General features: G+C 42.7%; 1 long non-coding RNA gene across 1 annotated transcript in view; it reads left to right on the plus strand.

Annotated features, from left to right (window-relative positions):
* Positions 1-1,192: 1,192 nt before the first annotated feature.
* Positions 1,193-13,607, plus strand: part of LOC137208549 (uncharacterized) — a 33,803-nt gene continuing 21,388 nt past the window's right edge. The window contains exon 1 of the long non-coding RNA XR_010935658.1: positions 1,193-1,328. This is a non-coding gene — a long non-coding RNA (uncharacterized lncRNA). The remainder of the gene's footprint in view (positions 1,329-13,607) is intronic.

Consider the following 13,607-nt stretch of genomic DNA (forward strand, 5'->3'; position numbering starts at 1 on the left):
TATGAAAGAAAGGATGCCCTCCGCCAAAACTTTGCACTGAAGTTAATTCTAGGGTTCAAAACCGAAGAGGAATATAAAAGACCACTTGGAGGGTGTCCTCTCCTAGCGCTCTATACTTCTGCATGCAACTTTTCACAGGTCAAATTAACTATGTTTGCCCTTGTTTAGTCAGTAGCTATCTCTCCCCCATTAGAATGTGAGCTCCTGGCAGGGCTTGTATCCCTCTGTCCAGTTCACCCTTATATCACCTGCACCAAGCTCAATGCCAGCCACTTTTGGAACCTTCACTGAATACTTTAAAGAATGACAAATGTCCAAAGCTTTGAGCAATCTTGAAGTTACATCTTATTAGAAACAGTTGAAGTAAGTGGGGATGCTGAAAAGGAAATATTTTCATTAGATGGCAGACAGGACTATAAAGATTGTATAATGTTTTCCAGCTTATCCTTACATGTTATTTAAACTCTATTTAATTGGTTTTGACTGACAAAACCAATTTTACCACTTTAAAAAGATGTTGTGTCTTCTATGCGATCAGCTGGCTAACACATTCTTCTGTAGACAGTTTTACTGTGGTCTGACACGGTACCATAACCACATTATACATTTAATCTATTTAATAATTCTTAGAAAAGTATTATTTCTGCTAAAAATAATAGATAGCCCTCCATTATTCAAACTCGAGCAAAACAGTAAACCGAAGTGTGAGGACTACAGACAATTTTTGATTCATTTTCAGTGATTGCATACTGCCTCTCCCATAAACTTTTATACCAGCTGTTAAAAAGCTCTTCAAATTGATTTTGTTGCACTTCATTTTCACCCCTGCTTCCCATCACTGGGGAAATAAAAAAGAATAAAGAGACCAAAAGTTCTAGTGATGTGGAAGCAGGGTAGTGACCAGCCTAGGTATTCCTGGTCACTGGAAAGCCTGAATTATTCAAAGGTGACCATACTTAGAGCTGGGGGCAGAGCTAACACGCCATGTATTGGTTTCTAGCATTAACTTTTTATTTAAAAATTAAGTTCCTTTAACGCTTTCACGGAAATGTCACAGGAGTGGGGCTTTGAAAGGCGAACGTGCGAAAGGCTGCAGGGATGATGGAGAGCCTCTGTGCGAACTACGAGAGAGACACGACACCCAGCAATGTGTGGTTTGTGATGTCAGCACAACCGCAGCTAGAATCGTTTAACTGCCCATTTCTTGGCTAGAGAAGGTCCCTACAAGAAAAGGCTGACCCTTGACATGACCAGAAACTTTCCCGAGCCTTGGCCTCCAGTTACAGAAGGAGTCGCACCCCTGCCAGCGCCCGAAGGGAATCCCAGAGGTGGGTGGTGGGGATGCCGACCCTGGGGCGGGGCGAGGCCCCTCGGGCCCAGCCGGAGAAGGGCGGGGTCACATGCGCAGGTCGGCCAAGCCTGGGGTGGGGGACGCCCTGGCGCAAGGGGAGGGGGTGACAGCTCCGGAGGTGGAGGCGGGGAGGCGGCCCAGGGCCCCACCCGGATGACTCCCGAGCAGGCCGCGGCCGGGCGGAGGGGGCCGGAGGTGGGGCGGGGTCGGCCCCCCTCCCTCGAGGCTTCACAAAGCGCGTGCGCCAGCCCCAAGCCGTGGCCAGCAGGACCGCGAGCCCCCAGGCCACCGCCTCGGGGCCTCCAGCGTCCCCAGGTAGCGCGGGCGGGACCATGCCGGAGGTGCGGGGGCGGGGTTAGGGGGGCTCTCAGCGCACCCCCTGTATCCGCAGACTCGGGGACGCTGGAGCTCGTTGCACCCCCCTGCACCCCTGAAAGGGAGGTGACCTGGTTACCTTACACTGACCTCCTGACAGCTGCCCGGCTGCACCGAGAACGCACGGGGCCGCAGAGGGTGCTTGCTTCCAGAATACTTTGGGTACTTTCTGCACCTGCCTACCAACTGTCCCCCAACACACACACACACACACACACACACGCACGCACGCACGCACACACACGCAGGCGGGGGCCTGAGGGATTAGAGGGATAGAGTCACTTCAGTCAGAAGAGATTAGAATCTGGGCTGGACGTGTCCACGCTGGGGTCTTCAGAAAGAAGGCACAGCATCTGCGGCTCCTGGTGTCCGGCCCTCAGGTGACGCGAGATTGCTTTTTCTTGGTTCCTTAGCTCTGAAAGCCCCCCGCTGTAAAACGGTTGGGTCTAGAAGGAAACTCTGATCCACAGAGGCTCTCCTTGCCCCGCTCTCCAACACCTTCTGGTGTCTGGAAGAGGGGCAGACTGGAGGATTCTAAAGAGTTTGAGGTGGGTGTTGAAGGAAGCTTCGTTTTTAAAACGTGTGAGTTTTCATAAGAAGAAAACACAGACTCTCTTCGTTTGAAATAGGTTTTATTTTTCAATATACGTGTATGCATTTTAACAGTAACTGGTGCTATCATCAGATAGTGAGTCCAGAGGGTATGGATGGCATCATTAGATTTGAAAACTAAGTTCACTGTACAGTTGTAGAAAAATTAACTGCTTCCTTGTGTGCCTTTTTATGTGCTGTATCACTGGGACGCATCTCTGTTGGGAATCCTGTCGTATCACCTTGGTGTCTTGTGAGGTTTCCTCTGGTGCTGGCCACCTGACCCGCGACAGAGTCCAATATATTCCCTTTTATATTTCGGGGTGCAAGCCCGTTTCCCAGGCCTCTAGCCTTGGTCTCTAGTGAGAAAAAAAGGGATCAGAAATGTGCCCTTGGCGAGTCTGGGAGCACGGAGGAACGGCACAGATTTTTTTTTCCTCATTAAAGTTTTCACGTATTGGCAATTTAGAACCCAAAGTTTTGTTTACCATCTATCAGACGCACAGGGAAGTGTAAGGATTAACTAATAAAAGACTTGTAAAATGCCTCCTGAATATAAAATTCCATAAATATGTTAAATAGTAATAATCCACCCATTGTTAAATTTATAGAGCGGCTTCTGCCACGCATACAAGATGATTTAGAATGCATGTTTCCTGTCAATTAAACAATGAGTCTGGAATAAAATAATGAGTTCAGTTCTCATCTTATGAAACTCTGAAATAAAATGTCTCCCATAAGGCACCCCTGGCGGAAAGCAGTATTTCAAAAAGCTATATATATGGAATGGCATTTATCTTATGGCTAGGGGAAAAGGGACCCAGTGAACTTTGAAACAGAAATATTCAGCCCTGGTTCAAGCGTGCCTGAACCATAAATATTCCCTTACGTTTTGGAAAAGTCAACGGGGAGGGCAAGCAGGTTCTGTGGGATGGCCTTAGAGCTGTCCGCTAAAATCCATGAAATACGCCTCTCGGTATTTTCAGGCTGAAGTTCAATCTGTGGTTTTGTTCATAAACAAAGAAGAAAAGCTTCATGGTTGCCTGGATAAATTATTCATTCTTCCAATATCATGGGCTTGGTTTTTAAGCATCCTTAACACCAGCAATCATTTTAATATTCTGCAGATAATTGAATTAGTTTGTTCCCAGTGGATTGAGTGACATATTAACATAACATTGTTCTCTTTGCATGTATTTAATAAGAAAGTGTATCATTCTTCTGTTTACCAGTCTCCTAGAGTAAAACCTGTTTCTCATATGCTAATTTTAAGTATAAATATTGCTATGGATGGTCTTTTCTGTCTTATGAAGACAACTCCAGATTCTCCACTAGCAGATTAAGGGGTGAGCAAAACCATGAAGTTGAAGATGCTTTTCCTTGATACCTTCCCACTTCCAGTGGCCTTTTCGTCTCACCTCCTTTACTCAGCCTCTCAGATGGATAGCTGCTAAACAGACACCAGTCCAGTATCCCAGAACTTCCCCTCTGCCACCTCTCTTCCTTGATCTGCTCTACCTATTTTCCAACAGCTGGCTATGAGTGAAAGCGCACTAGGTGAAAAATCACGAAAGTCTGCATTTATCAGGCGGCTGTGATATACCTACCAGGCACTGTGCGGCATTATCTCATTAAATCCTGTTAACGAGCTGAGGCAGTAGATGTCATCTGTGTTTCACACAAGAGGAAACTGAAGCTCAGGACCAAGGCACCTAGGCACTTCCTGATGCACTGTGATCCCTAAGAGAGGTTCCCCTTCTGGACTGAAGCATGCAAGGGTTCTCCCATTAACTAATTCACCCCTTGATGAGTCCCTTAAACTCTCTGGGCCTCTGATTCCCTTTCTGTAGTCTTGAATTAAATGATCTCTCAGGGACAGAAGGGACTGTTCCAGGATTTTGGCTGCCAAGCACATAAGCTGCTCCTTCCAGGGGACTCCTGACTATGCCCTCCCCTGCCCTGCCCTTGCCTCCAACCCCTTTCCCTCGTTTATCTTTTTTCTTCCTTTAGGTCCAAGAAAATATCATCTACCCCACGAGGCTTTTCCCCGTCGTTGCTCAGCCTTCTGTTATTCTCTATCTCATCCTTAGTGATCCTTCAGACCACTGGTTACAAACAGTGGTTATTTTATTTATGTGTCAATTTACATGAGGTGGTTGTTCTATTTTGTTTCTTTGTTTATTTTTGGCTGCGTTGGGTCTTCGTTGCTGTGTGCGGGCTTTCTCTAGTTGCAGCGAGTGGGGGCTACTCTTCATTGCGCTTGTTTTTATCTTAGCACCCCCATCACTCCCCCCACGAGATTATAGGCAGCATGAGGCCAAGAGCTCTTTTTGTCTGTTTCCATTGTTTTACTTTCAGGGTCTAGCACCGTGCCACATGGCTGGTGATCAATATGTATGTGTATGTTGAATGAATAATTGTCTCTTAGAAAGGACATGTGCCGATGGCCAATATATTGTCCCTTCCTTGGATAACCTAAATGAGCTATCACCTATCTTATGCTGCTAGAGTAAGTCCAAATTATGAATGGGGACCCAAGGATAGTGATGGAGACAGCAGGGCTACCCTTGGACAGCAGGACAAATGGACGCAGGCACATGGTCCAACCCCCATATTCTACAGCAGAGAAAACAACCTCAGGATGATAATAGACACTTGAGCTTAGAAGATACTTCAGGGACCATCCAATGGTCTAAACCATTGTTTTGTTGACAAGGAGACGAAAGCTCAGAAAAACACAGAACTGAAAGTATAGAACCTAGGCCTTCCGACTTCCAGACCAGCACTCTTTTCACCAAGAATCAAAAATCTCGGGGACCACCCAGTCAGCAGGGCTAGGGAGTAGTAGACAATGATGCTTTCTTTCAGAAATTCCAGAGATCCTTAGGTTTCCCAGACCAATCCTGGGTAGCAGCATTGGTACACAGCAGAGCATCCTACTTCATATAATCTTATTTTTTAATTTTGTATGGCCTCTATAAACTTCAGTGACTCATTCACTATTTTAATGATCCATCAGGTAGCCTTTTAATACCTATCATTAATTTACCAAGTCAAATAGTTGGGAGCTCCGAATGGGAAATCTACAGTGCTGAGCATTTAACACTAGTGTGATAGATTCCAGATACATTTAAAAGATGATCGATATTTTGAACTCCAAATAACGACGGCTTGTTTTTAAGGACAAAAATAACTTTTCACCTCTAACGAGAGAGCAATCCTTGCTAGAGTATTACATCCCATAAATAAACAGTCCTTAAACTTTACAGGTCATAAAAATCATCCAATAGGCTTTTTATAAACCCAGATAGCTTGGAGCCATTCTGAATTAATAGGTCTGAGATTGGACCCAGACAGCTGCATTTTTAACAGATACCTTCCGTGATTTCTCAGTTGAATGGGCGGAAGATCTCACTTTGAGGTCCAATCATAATTTGGGTATGTTTTGAACTTTCCCAGAGTCCTTCTAAGAGGACATTTTCAACAAAAAATCGATGTGTTTGAATCCAGCAAATAGAAGAGATGATCAAAATTAGTGTATTAGGTATTATGGACATCCATTTCCTTATAGTAAAAGCCATATACGTATCATGATTTAGCTACTAGGTTTGATACTGGCCCCAAATCAAGAATGTTCCAAAAAATGCTGAACTGGGCGATTGGGATTGACATGTATACACTGATGTATATAAAATTGATGACTAATAAGAACCTGCAGTATAATAAAACAAACAAGTAAACAAAAAACAACTAACACTAAACTTTCTTTGGGTTATCTGTATGGAAATATGTTAATATAAATGTTTCAGACATTACATGAAATTTCTAAAAATCTTAAAAAAAAAGACAATGTTCAAAAATGTTTCTGTTGGACCACAAAAATGACTCAGTAATTAGCAATAAAAGTTGAGGGTTAAGTTCAGTGGAGAAGTAAGGAAGCCCCTTGCCCTCTACATGATTCTGTTCCATACAGTTGAGAAATAAGATTAATATCCACGAAACATTCAAGGACAGGGTTGCAGGTCAGGTACAGGAGGCTCGGTTAAATTTGAATTTAAAACACAACAAATTATGTTTTAGTATAGGCACGTCCCATATAATACCTTTATTTGCTAAATCTGGCCACCTTGCTCAAGAAACATTCGCATTTAATGTCACCAGAACTGTGTGACTGTGTGTGTGTGTGTGTGTGTGTGTGTGTGTGTGTGTGTGTGTGTGGTGAAGCTTTAAAAACCTGATAAAAGCTCGGGACATGCTCCTGAGAAAAATGTCCAGTGGCACTTTGCCACAGAACTCCCATACGGTTCCATGGAGTCCAGGTTGCCAACGCTCTTGAGGACGCTAGGGTCACCAGCCGAAAGAGGCCAGCGGATCAGGTATTTACTCTGGGCTGGGGAGGCCTGGAAGATGGCTTGGATCAGTGGAATTTGAACAGGGCCTTTAAGAGCAGTAGAATTTAAGCTGGATTGTGGGCTTAAGGGGCTTCTGAAGCTTTCAGAGGAAGCAGGTTCCCACAGGGTTTGAGGGTATTTAGAGAAATTAGCTTGGACAGGTTAAAAAAAAAAAAAGTCCAGATCATGGACAGCCTTGGATTCTAAAGGGTTTAGGCAGCCTATGTTGGGAAATAGAGTGACCTCATCCATGTGTCCATTAGGGGAGAAAACATGATCAAACAAAAGGAGATGGTGTGGGGAGACCGCAGGGAGCCTGGGCTCAGGACCAACAGGCTTGGTATAAGCGCCTCCATTAACAAGCTGGGACCCCTTCAACATGTGGGCAACTTCTGTGAGCCACCATCTCCTGAGCTGGGAATTGGGAATAATAATAAAGGCTACTAACGGGGTTGTCGTGAGGACAAAGTGAGCTCGTACAGTGATGGGCACAGTGCATGATACTGCGTAAATATTCAATCAGTGGTACTTGGTACTATCGTATGCTACTGCTGCTACCACTGCTCTTGTTATTTAAGTAGGATTAGCCTCTGAGCAGCCGGCAAGAATGGTGGCGGGGGGAGGGAGGGAGACGCAAGAGGGAAGAGATACGGGAACATATGTATATGTATAACTGATTCACTTTGTTATACAGCAGAAACTAACACACCATTGTAAAGCAATTATACCCCAATAAAGATGTTAAAAAAAAAAAAAGAATGGTTCAGGGAGAGTGAAAGACGGGGGAAAATGACTGTTTGATCTAGATTTGAACAAAGCTTTAAAATGTCTCTTTTCCAAGTTGAAATTTCATTATCAAAGATCAGTGAGGGCAGAAACAAGTTAGTTTCTACTTTTGACTGAGAATTTTTTTTACCATTTTTTTAAAATCAAGTATAGTTAATTTACAATGTTGTGTCAGTTTCAGGGGTATAGCAAAGTGATTCAGATATAATATATATATATATATATTTTTTAAGATTCTTTTCCATTATAGGTTATTACAAGATACTGAATATAGTTCCCTGTGCTATACAGTAGGTCCTTGTTGTCTGTTTTATATACAGGAGTATGTAAATGTTAATCCCAAACTCCTAATTTATCTCCTCCCCTCCCCGCTATCCCTTTTGGTAACCATAAATTTGTTTTCTATTTGACTGAGAATTTTAAAATAAATACATTCAAACTCTTCGTTACTTCTCCGAGGGGAGAGTGTATTAAAGATAACCCAAATAATTTGCTCTGATCCAAAGTCAAATGACCTTTTTCTTTTTTCACCTGTTACTCTTAATAGCAGCTTTGCTGCCTTACTTGTTTTGTCTTGGCTAGTATTTAATTTGCACACTGTGAGCTCAGACTAATCATTCAGAATGTTGTTCCCCAAAGCCTTTTAAACAGCAAGGCAGATGAGTTTATTAGACAGAACTCACAAAACCACCTCCCTTCACAGAGCTAACTGATAACGGTGAAGGTGGGATCGTGGAGGCTCTGGAGCCAGGCTTCTTAGGTAGCAAACCCTGCTGGCTCCTCCCACTAGCTCTGTGGCCAGGCAGGTCGTTTTGCTTCTTTAAGCCTCAGTTTCTCCCTCTCTGTACACCAGAAGTAGTAACAGCCTCTACCTCGAATGTCATGAGCACAGAGGTCTCACACGGTGCCTGGCACACTCTAACTATCACAGAGAACTCTGTGGTATCAGTCTTGTCTTCATCTCACCAGTGTATTATTCCTGTAACATATTTATAGACAGTTTAATTCAGGAAAACAGCTAATAATGTGGGAGATACTTACAATCTTCAGTCACATCTTAACTTACTGATTTACACAGCCAGGGCTGTGTAGGGCATTTTCCAAGCCACAGAGTACAGTGTTCTTATTTCAAAGAATTTTTAATCCCAATTTTCATTACGTGTTCCTTTCCCCTCCTCACCCATCTTCAACTTTTCTAGCATGATTGGTGCCTTGCTAAAGAGCTTTGGGTTTCAAGCTGTACATTAAAGCATCTGGGCCCTAGAATTTACTTGGCTCATAAACCTATGTTACGGAACAACACAAGATCCGTTTAAGGTACATTACGGTTACATGTATGGCAGTTATATTTTATTTGGCCTGTGCTGAGCACCTTGAGGCCATCTCCCACAGTGCCTTCAAGATGGTAGACTCAACTATTGATCGAGTGAATTTCATGTGTAATAAAATATATGGCACTCTTTTTCTGAAAATACCTTTCCCTCACGTTAGGAAATCAAGCTTTTTAAATAAAAGAAAATGAAAACAAGGAAAAGCTATCTAACTTTCACACAGATTAGTCTGATATTTCTAGACTGAAGTACTAAAAATGAATTTGAAAAGTGAATTTGGAGAACAACCATTCCTACTTTCTAGAAGAGATATGGATTATAACAAGCCTGTACCTCCAGGAGGGTCTCTGCATTAGCTGGCCTCTCTCTGGAATGCTCTTCCCTCCAATCCTGCTTGGCCCAGCTACGATGACACCTCCTCAGAGAGGTCTTCCCTGACCATCCAATCTCATTCATTTTCTATTACATTACTTTGTTTTATTCGTTACGGTACATTACCATCCACTTATTTCACGTTGTTTTTTCATTGCCTTCCCTCATCCCCACTAGACTAGGAGTACCCTGAGGTCAGAGGTCAAGTCTACATGTTTCCGCTGTTTTCCGAATAACTAGTACAGTGCTACGTGCTTAGTAGGTAGTCAGTAAATATTTTGTCACTTAGTTGAATGTCAAAAGACCAAGATCTGGTCTTCCAGGGTTATTCCGCTGCAAAGGAGTAATTTCTAATCTTTTGGGTCTAATTCACCTTTCAGAATTGGATTAAAATGAAACTCCTCCGTGATAAAAATTTATATGCACAAACTTTTGCATATAATTTGAGAGTCCATAGACCTCAGGCTAGGAATTCCAGCTCTAAAAGTGTATGTATAGATTAAGAAAACGTAACTGAAATATTGAGCTGAATATCACAAAAAATTTTAATTACTATGAACACGAGTGTCCTAATGTTCATTTATGGTAATGAATTATGTGTTGCCTTGGGAAAATTCTGCAACCCTCCAAAAGGAAAAAAAAGCTGCCTATAAATGTTGTATATTTTATTTATATACTGGAAAGGAGTTAAAGCTTATAGAGAAAGGCTAATAAAAATACATACTGTAGAGCAATATAAAATATATTTCAAATAGGTAGGAAAAAAATGAGTCACAGGAAAAAAAAATAAGGCTAGAAATGTAAGATAGAGCCAGGAGAGACAGTCATACTCAAAACTTTTTTTTCCCCCCCCCAGGGTGAAATGTGACAAGAGGTGCACTAGAATCATAGGAATGGGGCTGTTCTCCCTTATCTGCTACCAAGACTGGCTGATTCAGGACAGTCCTCACTAGTTTCTTGCCTCAGTCTCCTCACTGATCCAATTCAGGGCTGGGTTTAATGACTCTGCTGTCAATCTTTTTTTTTTTAATTTTTTAAATTTAATTTTATTTTTTTATACAGCAGGTTCTTATTAGTCATCCATTTTATACACATCAGTGTATACATGTCAATCCCAATCACCCAATTCATCACACCACCACCACCACCCCTGCCATTTTCCCCCCTTGGTGTCTGTACGTTTGTTCTCTGCATCTGTGTCTCAATTTCTGCCCTGCAAACCGGTTCATCTGTACCACCTTTCTAGGTTCCACATACATGCGTTAATATACGATATTTGTTTTTCTCTTTCTGACTTACTTCACTCTGTATGACAGTCTCTAGGTCCATCCACGTCTCAACCAATGACCCAATTTCGTTCCTTTTAATGGCTGAGTAATATTCCACTCTATATATGTACCACATCTTTTTTATCCATTCGTCTGTCGATGGGCATTTAGGTTGCTTCCATGACCTGGCTATTGTAAATAGTGCTGTAATGAACATTGGGGTGCATGTGTCTTTTTGAATTATGGTTTTCTCTGGGTATATGCCCAGTAGTGGGATTGCTGGATCATATGGTAATTCTATTTTTAGTTTTTTAAGGAACCTCCATACTGTTTCTCCATAGTGGCTGTATCAATTTACATTCCCACCAACAGTGCAAGAGGGTTCCCTTTACTCCACACCCTCTCCAGCATTGGTTGTCTGTAGATTTTCTGATGTTGCCCATTCTAACCATACTCAAAACTTAAGCCATGAAATTCAATACTCTCGCTAGAAGACAGTAACAAATTCTATTCTCAGTTTTTTAGTAGCCAATGCAAAGGAGAGAAAAGTAATCAGTTATGCCTTGCAGAGGGTCATATTTTATATATATATGTATGTATGATTATATGTATTTAACAGCACACTGCTGCTTGAAAGAAGGAAGCTTGAGTGCAGGAATAAGGAACAGAGATTACGTTTCCAGTGTTTGTTTTTGGTAAGTGCCCTTGTACCTGAGCGTGAAATAACCTAGAGTAAAATGTTCAAAAAGAACTAGCACTGGGAATGTTTATAATCAAGATCTGATGGCGCTCTGTAATTTTTGTGAGCAGCGGGTCGAGCAGAAAGAGGCTTTGTTCACCCAGTAAGACCCTCCTAGAACACAAGGGTGGACGGATAGGGGGAACAGACAAGGGAGACGAAGGTCTTTCTCCATTTTCTTACACCCCCATCAGTCCTGCAGCATTCCACCCCTCCTGCTGGTGCACACAATTTAAATACAACAACTGGAGCTTTCCTGCTCCCCTTTAAGGGGTGTGCATCTAGGACGCTAACGTAAGTTCTTCCACCTAACCTTCGTTTCCTTGAATAGCAGTCCATCTGGGACTTCTGTGCCTTCTCTTCGAGAGAGCAAATACAAAAACTAGCTTCTCAGAACATTACGTGGATTTGTGGCATTCTCTGAGGGGCTATAAATGGATCACACTGACAGCTTTATTTGCCATTCTTAAATGGAATGTGTTTTTCCCCCTTTGTGTTAAATCGAAATCAGATGGCATTTCTTATTTCAATGTGGAATGTTTTTACTCTCATAATTGCAAAAGTACATTCACAACTGATACTGTTCTAATTGACAAAATTTGTGTTTCATTATTGGGAGGGAGGGTCCTGTATTTGGAATGTAACTGAGGGAAGACAACTTAGGCAACATTTTCGTTTTGCCTATTTATTGAGAACCTGATACAGTTGATAGAATTCTGTCACCATATGGAAGCAGAGACAATTATAGTGCATGTAATGACATGGATTTTAGAAGCAAGGATATAAAAAGCTATACCCAGCAGAATAGCCACAATCCAGAGACATCAACATTTTTGAAATCTCGTCTCTCCTTTGCCTCCCCAGCTCGTCTCTGGTCCTATTCTTCTCTTCTCTTCCTGCCCTTGCAATGGCTCTGGTTCAATATATGCAGTGATAAAAATGGCAGGAGTAGGGTTAGAAAGTACTACCTTCATATCTTAGCATATTTTTACATGCTAAAACCACTTGCTTTTCAGCCCAGATAAAATTTTTCCTTAAAAAATCCATATCATTCCCATCCACCCATTGCTGACTCTGAGTGCGAAAGGAAGCCCTCCCACTTTGATTTCTTAAATCCATCAAAAGCCTTCAGTGCTCTTGTTACTAATCTCAATACTGTGTTTATCTTTAGAATTTTTAAACACTGGGCTATGGGTCCATTTTTCTTGCTGAATTTATATCGGGGTTTATTTTCATATTCATTTCATACACACGTTTTCAATACAGCTGTCTTTAGTGAGTACCTACTATGTGCCAGACACTGTTAGGATGCAATGAATTGCATCAGGTATGCTCTGCCCTCATTTGGCCTACAGGCTGGTGGGGAAGACAAACAGTAAAGGAATCACCCAAGTAGGTTTGAAATTGCAGCTGTTCTAAATGCTACAGAGGAGAGACACAAGATTCCAGAAAATGAGATCTATATGATGTACAGGTAAGGAGTACAGGCAGAAGGCATGATGTACGGGACAGCCAAAATGTAAGGAAAGCAGAAGAGAGCAGGGGCAACGCGAGAGACAAGGGAAGCCAAGTGGCCGAAGGACAGGGAGCAAGATAAACAACTTGAATCTGAGGACATAATCAGGAGCCATCACCATGAAAGGCTTTTTAGCTGTAGCAAAGCATATTCCTTTAACCTAGCACCAATAAAAAGGTTGGTTTTGGGGAGGACTTTTTTGAGGGGGAGGATTATAGTCAATCACATCATCAATTGTGCATTTCAAAAACGTATTTCTGGGGCTTCCCTGGTGGCGCAGTGGTTGAGAGTCCGCCTGCCAACACAGGGGACGCTGGTTCGTGCCCCGGTCCGGGAGGATCCCACATGCCGCGGAGCAACTAGGCCCGTGAGCCACAACTACTGAGCCTGCGCGTCTGGAGCCTGTGCTCCGCAACAAGAGAGACCGCGATAGTGAGAGGCCCACGCACCGCGATGAAGAGTGGCCCCCGCTTGCCACAACTAGAGAAAGCCCTCGCACAGAAACGAAGACCCAACACAGCCAAAATAAATAAATAAATAAACTCCTACCCCCAACATCTTCTTTAATTAAAAAAAAAACAAAGTATTTCTGGCTACAATGCAGAGTACTGGTTGGCCAGCGGCAAAAGTTATGTAGACCAACTGAACTTTTTGAGCAGAGATGCTGGTAGCTTGACTTAAGGGAGGAAGGATGAATTCTAAGGGGTCAGTGGATTCCAGAGAAGTGCAGGAGGTGAAATCGACAGGTCGCCTTCTGCAGTATTTATGTGGAGCCCACAAGGAAGTGTCAGGGAACACTGGCAGAAGAACAAGTCTGTGAAGACCAGTTTGTAAGTTCAGTGTTGGACATGCTGTGTTTCAGATGGCTTGCAGTCATCACAGAGCAG

The sequence above is a fragment of the Pseudorca crassidens genome, chromosome 16 (assembly GCF_039906515.1).
Source record: "Pseudorca crassidens isolate mPseCra1 chromosome 16, mPseCra1.hap1, whole genome shotgun sequence".
In the NCBI taxonomy this organism is placed as follows: domain Eukaryota; kingdom Metazoa; phylum Chordata; class Mammalia; order Artiodactyla; family Delphinidae; genus Pseudorca; species Pseudorca crassidens.